The following is an 8,308-nucleotide window of genomic DNA, read 5'->3' on the forward strand; positions in this document are numbered from 1 at the left end:
TTGGATATTGGACGTGAAAAGAAGGAAATGGTTCTTACATTGCACTTTAGATGTGTGTGAATTTCCCACACCAGGAGTCATTTATATAGTTCTATTTTATAGTGATCCATTATCTGTTCAAAAAATGTTCTATGTTCTGTGCAAAATGTTCTATTAAAGAAAAGATAGAAAATAAATATTTGTGTGTGCTGTAAAGTGGTTAGAAAAAATTAAATCGGTATCGGCCGGTCTAACTCAAAGAAAATCGGAACTCGGAATCGGCCTAGAAAATTGTAATTCGTGCATCTCTAATTTTTTGTGCATGTTATAGGTTTACAAAAGGGAGTTACCATCTCCAACAGAAAACACTGTTCATAAACTGAACATCCATTGTAGTCCAGCCTTTACTTTCGTGATGAATGTGGTCACTTTGTAACATGTTATAATGCTCGCCTAGCTGCTAGCGTGGCACGCCCTCATACTCTGCTTCTGACTGGCTAGTAGTCCTTACCTAGGTACTGTCAGGACACGCCCTCATACTCTGCTTCTGACTGGCTAGTAGTCCTTACCTAGCTAATGTCAGGGCACGCCCTCATACTCTGCTTCTGACTGGCTAGTAGTCCTTACCTAGCTACTGAGCATGTGCGACTCCCAACAAAGATGGAACAGAAGTGAGATGTCTCACTCTGTAGCTAAAACAGAGAGCTCAACACACAGGGTGAAAAGAGGAGCTGCAGCAATGTGCAGTACAACAAAAATATGGTGTTTTTTTGAAAATTAAACCATGTAAACCTATTCTGATATAACCTCTAAATACAATTATGAACCTGAAAATGAGCATAGTATGAGCACTTTAAGATGCGGGACAAAACGTCAAAAAGATCTGACTGAGTTTTAATCCAGTTTCATAAAACAAACTCATTTTATACTCAACAAAAGAAAATGTATAATGCGTATTGTAAGAAGAGAATAACTTCAGATTGAGAAGTCGTCTTCTCCAGTAAAAACACCAACATGGCTGCTGTTTCAAGCAGCCTGGCGTCAGGCTGTTGATTTTGAATCCAGTCGGCCTCTCAGATCCTGATCCTACATAAACACAACAACTCTGTGAAGCTCCTCGAGAGCCATAAAATGCACAGTTAGGTCGGTGGGTGAAGATGGCATCAGAAACAATAATATGGCTGCTGGGGGAAAACTGGCAACCTGCAATAAAACCCATGCACAGCCCGGAGAAAGACATGTGATGTTTAAAATAAAAACCACAGGAGTGTATGAGAAGTCACTCCTGCAGATCACTGTTTAGCATAATACGTTGCAGACTTCATTTATGGAGGTGAAAGGTTAGAGACACATTCATTATGTCCATTTCCTTCTGTCTGATAGTCTGATAAAAAGATCAGAGCGGTATGATGATGTTGTTTCAAACAGGAAATGATGAATCTGCTTCACTACAAACTTTGTTACATAGGCTACTTCTTCAGATGAGATCTCACTTCTTTAAATCCGTATGTGAAGACGACCCAAAACGACTTTTCGTAGTTATATTTTGTTTCTGTCGACTTTGAATGTAGTGTATTTTACAATGCTAAAATTAAGTTTTATTTACATGGAGTTTGGTGGCTTTAGCGAACACAATTTCCGGATATTTTTTATGTTTAAAAAAAAGGATCTTAGTCATTACAACCCGTTCTCACTCCCGACTCGTAAAATACTGACCCTTGGGTAGTGGCTCTCAGCGTCAGATACAGATGGAAAAATCACACATATATGTGTGTACGAACGCACCGGGCAGAGCAGCAGCTTGAACGCAGCGCTGTAAGATGACGTAGTATTAAGAGAGACAACTGTAGCGAGAAGTATGAAAAACTCGAAAATCCCCGTAAGGAGACAGGTTGGGGTGGTGGATGAGTCAAACAACACAGGACTTTCATCCAGGAAGTTACCCTTTAAAGTGCTCATATAATGCCCCTTTTCAGGTTCAGAATTGTATTTAGAGGTTGTACCAACATAGGTTTATGTGGTTTCATTTAAAAAAAACACCATATTTTTGTTGTAATGCACATTGCTGCAGCTCCTCTTTTCACCCTGTGTGTTGAGCTCTCTGTTTTAGCTACAGAGTGAGACATCACACTTCTGTTCCATCTTTGTTGGGAGTCGCACATGAGCAGTAGCTAGGTAAGGACTACTAGCCAGTCAGAAGCAGAGTATGAGGTAGTGCCATGTTTGCAGCTAGGCAAGCATTGTAACATGTGTTACAAAGTGACGCACGTTTGTCTCTGAAGTGAAGGCTGGACTACAATAGAGCTGTTTGGAGTGTTTTCTGTTGGAGATGGTAAGTTTCACTTAGTAAACCTATAACGTGCACAAAAAGATATATAACACAATAAAGGAAAGGGAAAAAGCCAAAAACCATAATATGAGCACTTTAAGAGCGATCCAGCAAACTGCAAACTGCCTCTCACTACTAAAGAACCTGTCAGTATCACCGTAGTCTCGCTTTGCCAGACACTCCTCCAAAGCGCGCTGGAGGAGGGTCTGGCTACTCCACACAGCATTCGTGGATGGGAGGAAAACATGCTCTGGTTTATTGGCATTTCTTTAAACCAATCACAATCGTCTTGGGCGGTGCTAAGCGCCGTTTAGTCGTGCAACAGAAAAATGAGATTGGACCGATAGTCTAGCTAGCTGTCTGGATTTACCCTGCAGAGATCTGAGGAGCAGTTAACCATAGTCCTCAGAAATCCACCGGAGGTTAGAACACCAACACAAAGAAAGCGGAATTGTTGACCCAGATTTGCATATAGCTCAGAAGAAACTTGAGAGGGCCCAAAAACATAAGAAATACAATTTTATAAATATATAGGCTACGTATGGGTTTAACACATGCAACACTACATGTATGGTTGTTTAAAACTAAAGGAGATGGGAGTAAACAGGAACTAACAGTCAATATGATGAAGGGATGATGGCCTTCATCTGCAAACAGCCTCAGAAACCAGTATTTAGTTTCCGTCCTTTTAAGAATAAATTGAATTGCTGTCGACCGCCGTCCTGCAGGAGCAGGCGCCACGCACGTTTCACAGATGAAAATCTGTTCATTTTCTCCTGACTGTACAGCATGTATCGAACGCAGACCGACCCTGAACCATCACATCCTCCACGGGCAACTCGATGCCTCATTACAGCTGAGGCCATTAAAGCGAGCGGGAGGATCCGCGCGGTCTGAGCCCAGATATTTTCATAACACAGTCCATATGTTGGGGAGGAGGCTCTGATGGCGACGCTGAGGTTTCCGTGCAGGGGTGAGCGAGTGGGTGGGTGAGTGTGGGCTTTTATCTACGGAGGTGGTGGAAACGAATATGCAGTCAGCAGGATCACTATGCCAGGCCAAAGGAATCCAAATACACCCCCACCAACCACCACCACCACCACTACCCACTGTGGGAATGTGGTTTCCAACACACACGCACACACGCACACACACACACACACACACACACACACACACACACACACACACACAGGGGTAAAGGTATTATGAAATCAGTCTGTAGTAGGGTTTTCCTGTGTGCTTGTGTGTGTACTCTGTTAATATGAGCTGTTGTTCTTTAGAGTGAGGACATACAGTACATTAAAAGGTTTTTGGGGGGAGTTTTATCTGCAGTGGTGGACGAAGTATTCAGATCCTTTACTTAAGTAAAAGAACTAATACCACACTGTTAAAATACTCTGTTACAAGTAAAATTCCCGCAATGAAAATGTGATGTGATGAATGTAGTGGAGTAAAAAGTACAATATTTCTCTCTGAAATGTAGCAGAGTAGAAGTAGAAAGTGGCATGGAAAGAAAAGACTCAAGTAAAGTACAAGCACCACAAATTTGTACCTAAGAACAGTACTTGAGTAAATGTACTTAGTTACATTCCACCACTGCTTATCTGAATCAAGGGTCTAAGGACAGAGGGCTCGAATGCAGTACAGATCGTGAAGCCCCTTGAGGTGAATTTGTGATTTGTAATATTGGACTACATAAATTGACTTGAACTCCTTTGGAAAGCGGACATTGTAGATATTGAAGCCTGCTAAGTGAGATAAGAAGGGTTACAGTAGGTCCAAATCTTTTGGAAGGGTTAACGAGTGTCAAGGTGTCGCACGTGTGGGATTTGACACAAAAAAGCAACAGGTTTGCGCAACAGGTGTTTTAACGCTTATCACATACATCCCATAACAAAAATTACATTATCTATCTCTTGGGGGGACTGAACGAAGAATACTGCACAGAAACAAATATCAAAAATATAAGAGTTAAAAGTATAAAAGTATGTCCTTTTAACATTTACTTGCATACTGAAAATATGGCCCCACACACACGCACACACGCACACACACACACACACAATTCCTCCCTCCCAGCCCCAATCACCCACATACCGACACAATATTCATCATTAAATATGAAGGTCTAAATGTTGTGATGTTTTAAGACCACAACCTAAATCATTGAACGCATAAAGAAAAAAGAAAAAGTATCATATTTAGGAATCTGTAACCCCAGTGTTCGTTCAATTATCATCACTGTCTGATCGATAAGTTATTCTCACCTCTACCAATACTGGATTGACAGTTGCATTAATCACAATTCAATTCATTACAAATCACATTATGACATGAATCAACGCAACAAATCAAACAGAATAGCTCCAGCTCCATGCTGCGTCTTCTTGTTTTCTTCTTATTGCATACCTAATGGTTTTTTATTTACTTCCTCGTCATTTGTCTAATTGAACGGCTGAGAAACGTTTACAGTTCCTCAACTCTTTGGCTCCTGTGGTTCATCTGATGGAAAACAGCTTTTAGTCATTCTGGAAAAGTTAGCTGAAGGCTAATTTCCCCTGGATTGAAAATATACAAGTTCCTAAACTAAACAAACACACAGCTCATTTTAAAGTATTGGAGAGTATTTGGGCTGTTGCTGCTGAGCACCCCCATCAAACACAGATGACTTCACCAAACAATGTTCCTCCGATTTCTCTTCACTTCCGACAAACTCTCTCTTTCTCTCTCTCATGTTGCTCCTACGCAGAAATGCAGTGCATGTTATTACCACCCACAGTCCGCCACAACTGATGGAGCGTCCCATTGGCTGCAGACACGACCTTTGCCTGGTCTGAAAATGAATGAGTGTGTGTGTGTCTGTGTGTGTTTTTTTTGTTTTAAAAAGAATACAATTGAAAGGTAATTAGAGACAATTGGGTAACACTTTACTTGAGGGTATCTACATAAGAGTGACATGACACTGTCATGACACATGAACCCTAACCCTAACCCTAACCATAACTTGTCATGACAAAAACCGAGTGACACTTACTAAAAGAAGTGTTATGTCATAAACGTTTATGACTTGTTTATAATGTTTATGACACGTTCATGACAGTGTCATGTCACTCTTATGTAGATACCTTCAAGTAAAGTGTAACCGACAATTGCAGCTGAGTTCAGAGAGAAGATCTGAGTGAGTCAATGATCATCCACACACACACACACACACACACATATATATACACACACAACTGCATTCCATTGTGCAATTATGTACTGTATAATGGCAATAAAGCTGACCCTTTAAAAAAAGAAGAAGAAAAGAAATAGAGATAATGCCTCAGAAACACATGTCCAGCTAACATCATCTCACACCGTGTTGTCTCATCTTATCTGACTGCCTAATGCAGACTGGCGGCCTGTCTTGTGACCCTGGCTCTAAACATTTAAAAGCCTTATAAGACAACCTGACGAGCGCAGCCTCGTCCCGTTAGTTCTTCTGAATTTGAACAGAATCAAGACAGAGAGAAAACAGAAAGAGCATAGTTTGTAAAAGTCATCACTCGAGAGAACAGTTTCTATCCTTAGATCCTCACCACTAGAAGCTTCTCAGCGTGGAAATACGCTCTCTGATGTTCTAAGCTCATAATGAATAAACGTAGATGATCTAAGATGTTAATATTTTAATTAAAAGTAACAGACAGAGTCAGGTTTCTCCCATAATAGTATATTCTAACATGATCATGTATAATTAAACAATACAAACTATGTTGTATTTCTTCCCACAGATGGAAATCACTATGAAAACTGTTTAGTTGGATGACATATTTACTGAAAACAACACACAGTTAAAAAGGGGAAAATCCATGTGTATATTTAAGAGAAGGACTCGCAGGGATCGAGTTCGCTGCGACTTTTGTCTTCTGCTTGTAAATATGCGTGGTGAACCACTGGAATGTGAGCTCGGGCTGAGCCAAAGTGTTCGGTCCACATGTAATGTCATTCAATCAGCACAGTGACACTCAGCTGCACCGACGAGTGAAAGTACAAATTAGGAAGTACGTGAAGAGATACTCGTTAAAACTACCGCACGTTTATTTTGGCAGAGAAATGAATAGATGTATGTTTTTCATGTGACAGTTTGAGACCCTGATGATTTCCTGTTCTCTTTGCGTTCTAAGTAGGGGCGGTTCCAGGATGTTTTAAGCGGGGTGGCACCGGGAGGACATTTTATCAGAATACAGCATAGAAAATCTGCTTAGAAATATAAGAACTATTGGATTGGATAGAACAACACAATGTAATTCTGCTAAATAAAACATATTCATCATTCATTTCCACTTGTTTCCATTTTAAAGTGGTCATATTATGTTCATTTTCAGGTTCATAATTGTATTTAGAGGTTGTACCAGAATAGGTTTACATGGTTTCATTTTCAAAAAACACCATATTTGTGTTGTACTGCACATTACTGCAGCTCCTCTTTTCACCCTGTGTTCAGGTATCTGTTTTAGCTACAGAGTGAGACATCTCACTTCTATCCCATCTTCGTTGAGAGGCACACATGCGCAGTAGCTAGGTAAGGATCACATCATCTAGCTAGCTGTTTGTTTCTACAACTTCAGTCAGTACAAGGACGGATTAGCCGGGAGACTTCTTCTAAACGAGGGCACACTTTCAACTCTGCGTGGAATACCTGCAGAACAGGGACATGGAAGTAGTTCTTTTGTAGATTATGGTGAACTAGTGTGTGTTGTAGCAGTGTTTTGCCATTCAGAATGAGCTAGCATGCTCAAGGTGCACGAGGTGGCTAACCGTAGCATGTTAGCCACCTCGTTTCGGCTAGTGAAATAAGACCTGCCGATTTTGCCGATTGGAGACTGAAGGCAGGACACATTCAGAAATCCGTATCTCACTCAAAACCGCATGGCTCGAGCCGCGCCGAAAAGGCGTGCATGCTAGAAATAGGACCGATGCCTATTTTTCACGCACCACGCAAGCGTGCTAAATACAGTATGAAAAGATGTTTATATGTCATTTTGACACAAATACATTTAATAAATGACATTTTTGAAAGTCTCATAAATGCAGATATAAATGTAATTTAAAAATAATAATAAATATTTATCGATTTTCAAATATTGCACCTGTCAATACAGAACGAAATATTTGGTAGCCTATTTTGCCGTCAATACTGTAATATATTTATGTTTAACATGAAGTATACTACTGCTTGAGCAGCAGCGCCGCGTCAGACACGTTTCTGGTGTGCAAAGACAGAAAACGCCACGCTCACGCAGGCAGCGTGCAGGAGCCCTAAATCTGGCTACACCGGGCACGAGAGGAGCGCGTAGTGGTGAGTATGTTCCGCTGTGATCTGCTTTACAAGCGTAAAAATAGAACAGTCTTCTATTTATATTTTTTACTTGAGGAGTTTGCAGCCCTTTTACACAGAAATGGGTCATAATTCATTATTTTAAATTAAACTACTGATATACAGGAAACGACTTAATGACTGTCACTGAGTTTCTGTTTTTACTTCTTGTTTCCTGTCACCTGCGTCCTCTGATAACAGCTGACAGTAGATTGACATTTTCACAGCGCTGTGCCGGCTCCTAAAACATACATTCTGCGGCACATACACTCCACGAACGGTACGCATACATTACGCGTTCAATGTAGCCAAAGCTTTAGTCAGTCACTTTTTTTTTAAACAATTCTAGTGCTGGTTCCATGGTATCAGAATTTTGGATAGTGGTCATGGAAACATTAATTGGTCATTTGACAAGGGCTGGGAAGATTGGCAGAACAGCCAAGTGACAGAACTCTGATCCAATGGAAATAACAATTGGCATATTGACAGCACTCTAGCCCAATGGATTGGAGGGGCACCGGGGGGGGGGGAATCATTTTTCAGGGGGGCCGGTGTCACCCTGTGCCCCCCTTCTAGTCCCGCCCCAGGTTCTTAGGTGTTTGAGTTTATGTGGTTTCACTTAATAAACTGGTCTTAGA

Source organism: Sander vitreus, chromosome 8 (assembly GCF_031162955.1).
Source record: "Sander vitreus isolate 19-12246 chromosome 8, sanVit1, whole genome shotgun sequence".
Classification (NCBI taxonomy): domain Eukaryota; kingdom Metazoa; phylum Chordata; class Actinopteri; order Perciformes; family Percidae; genus Sander; species Sander vitreus.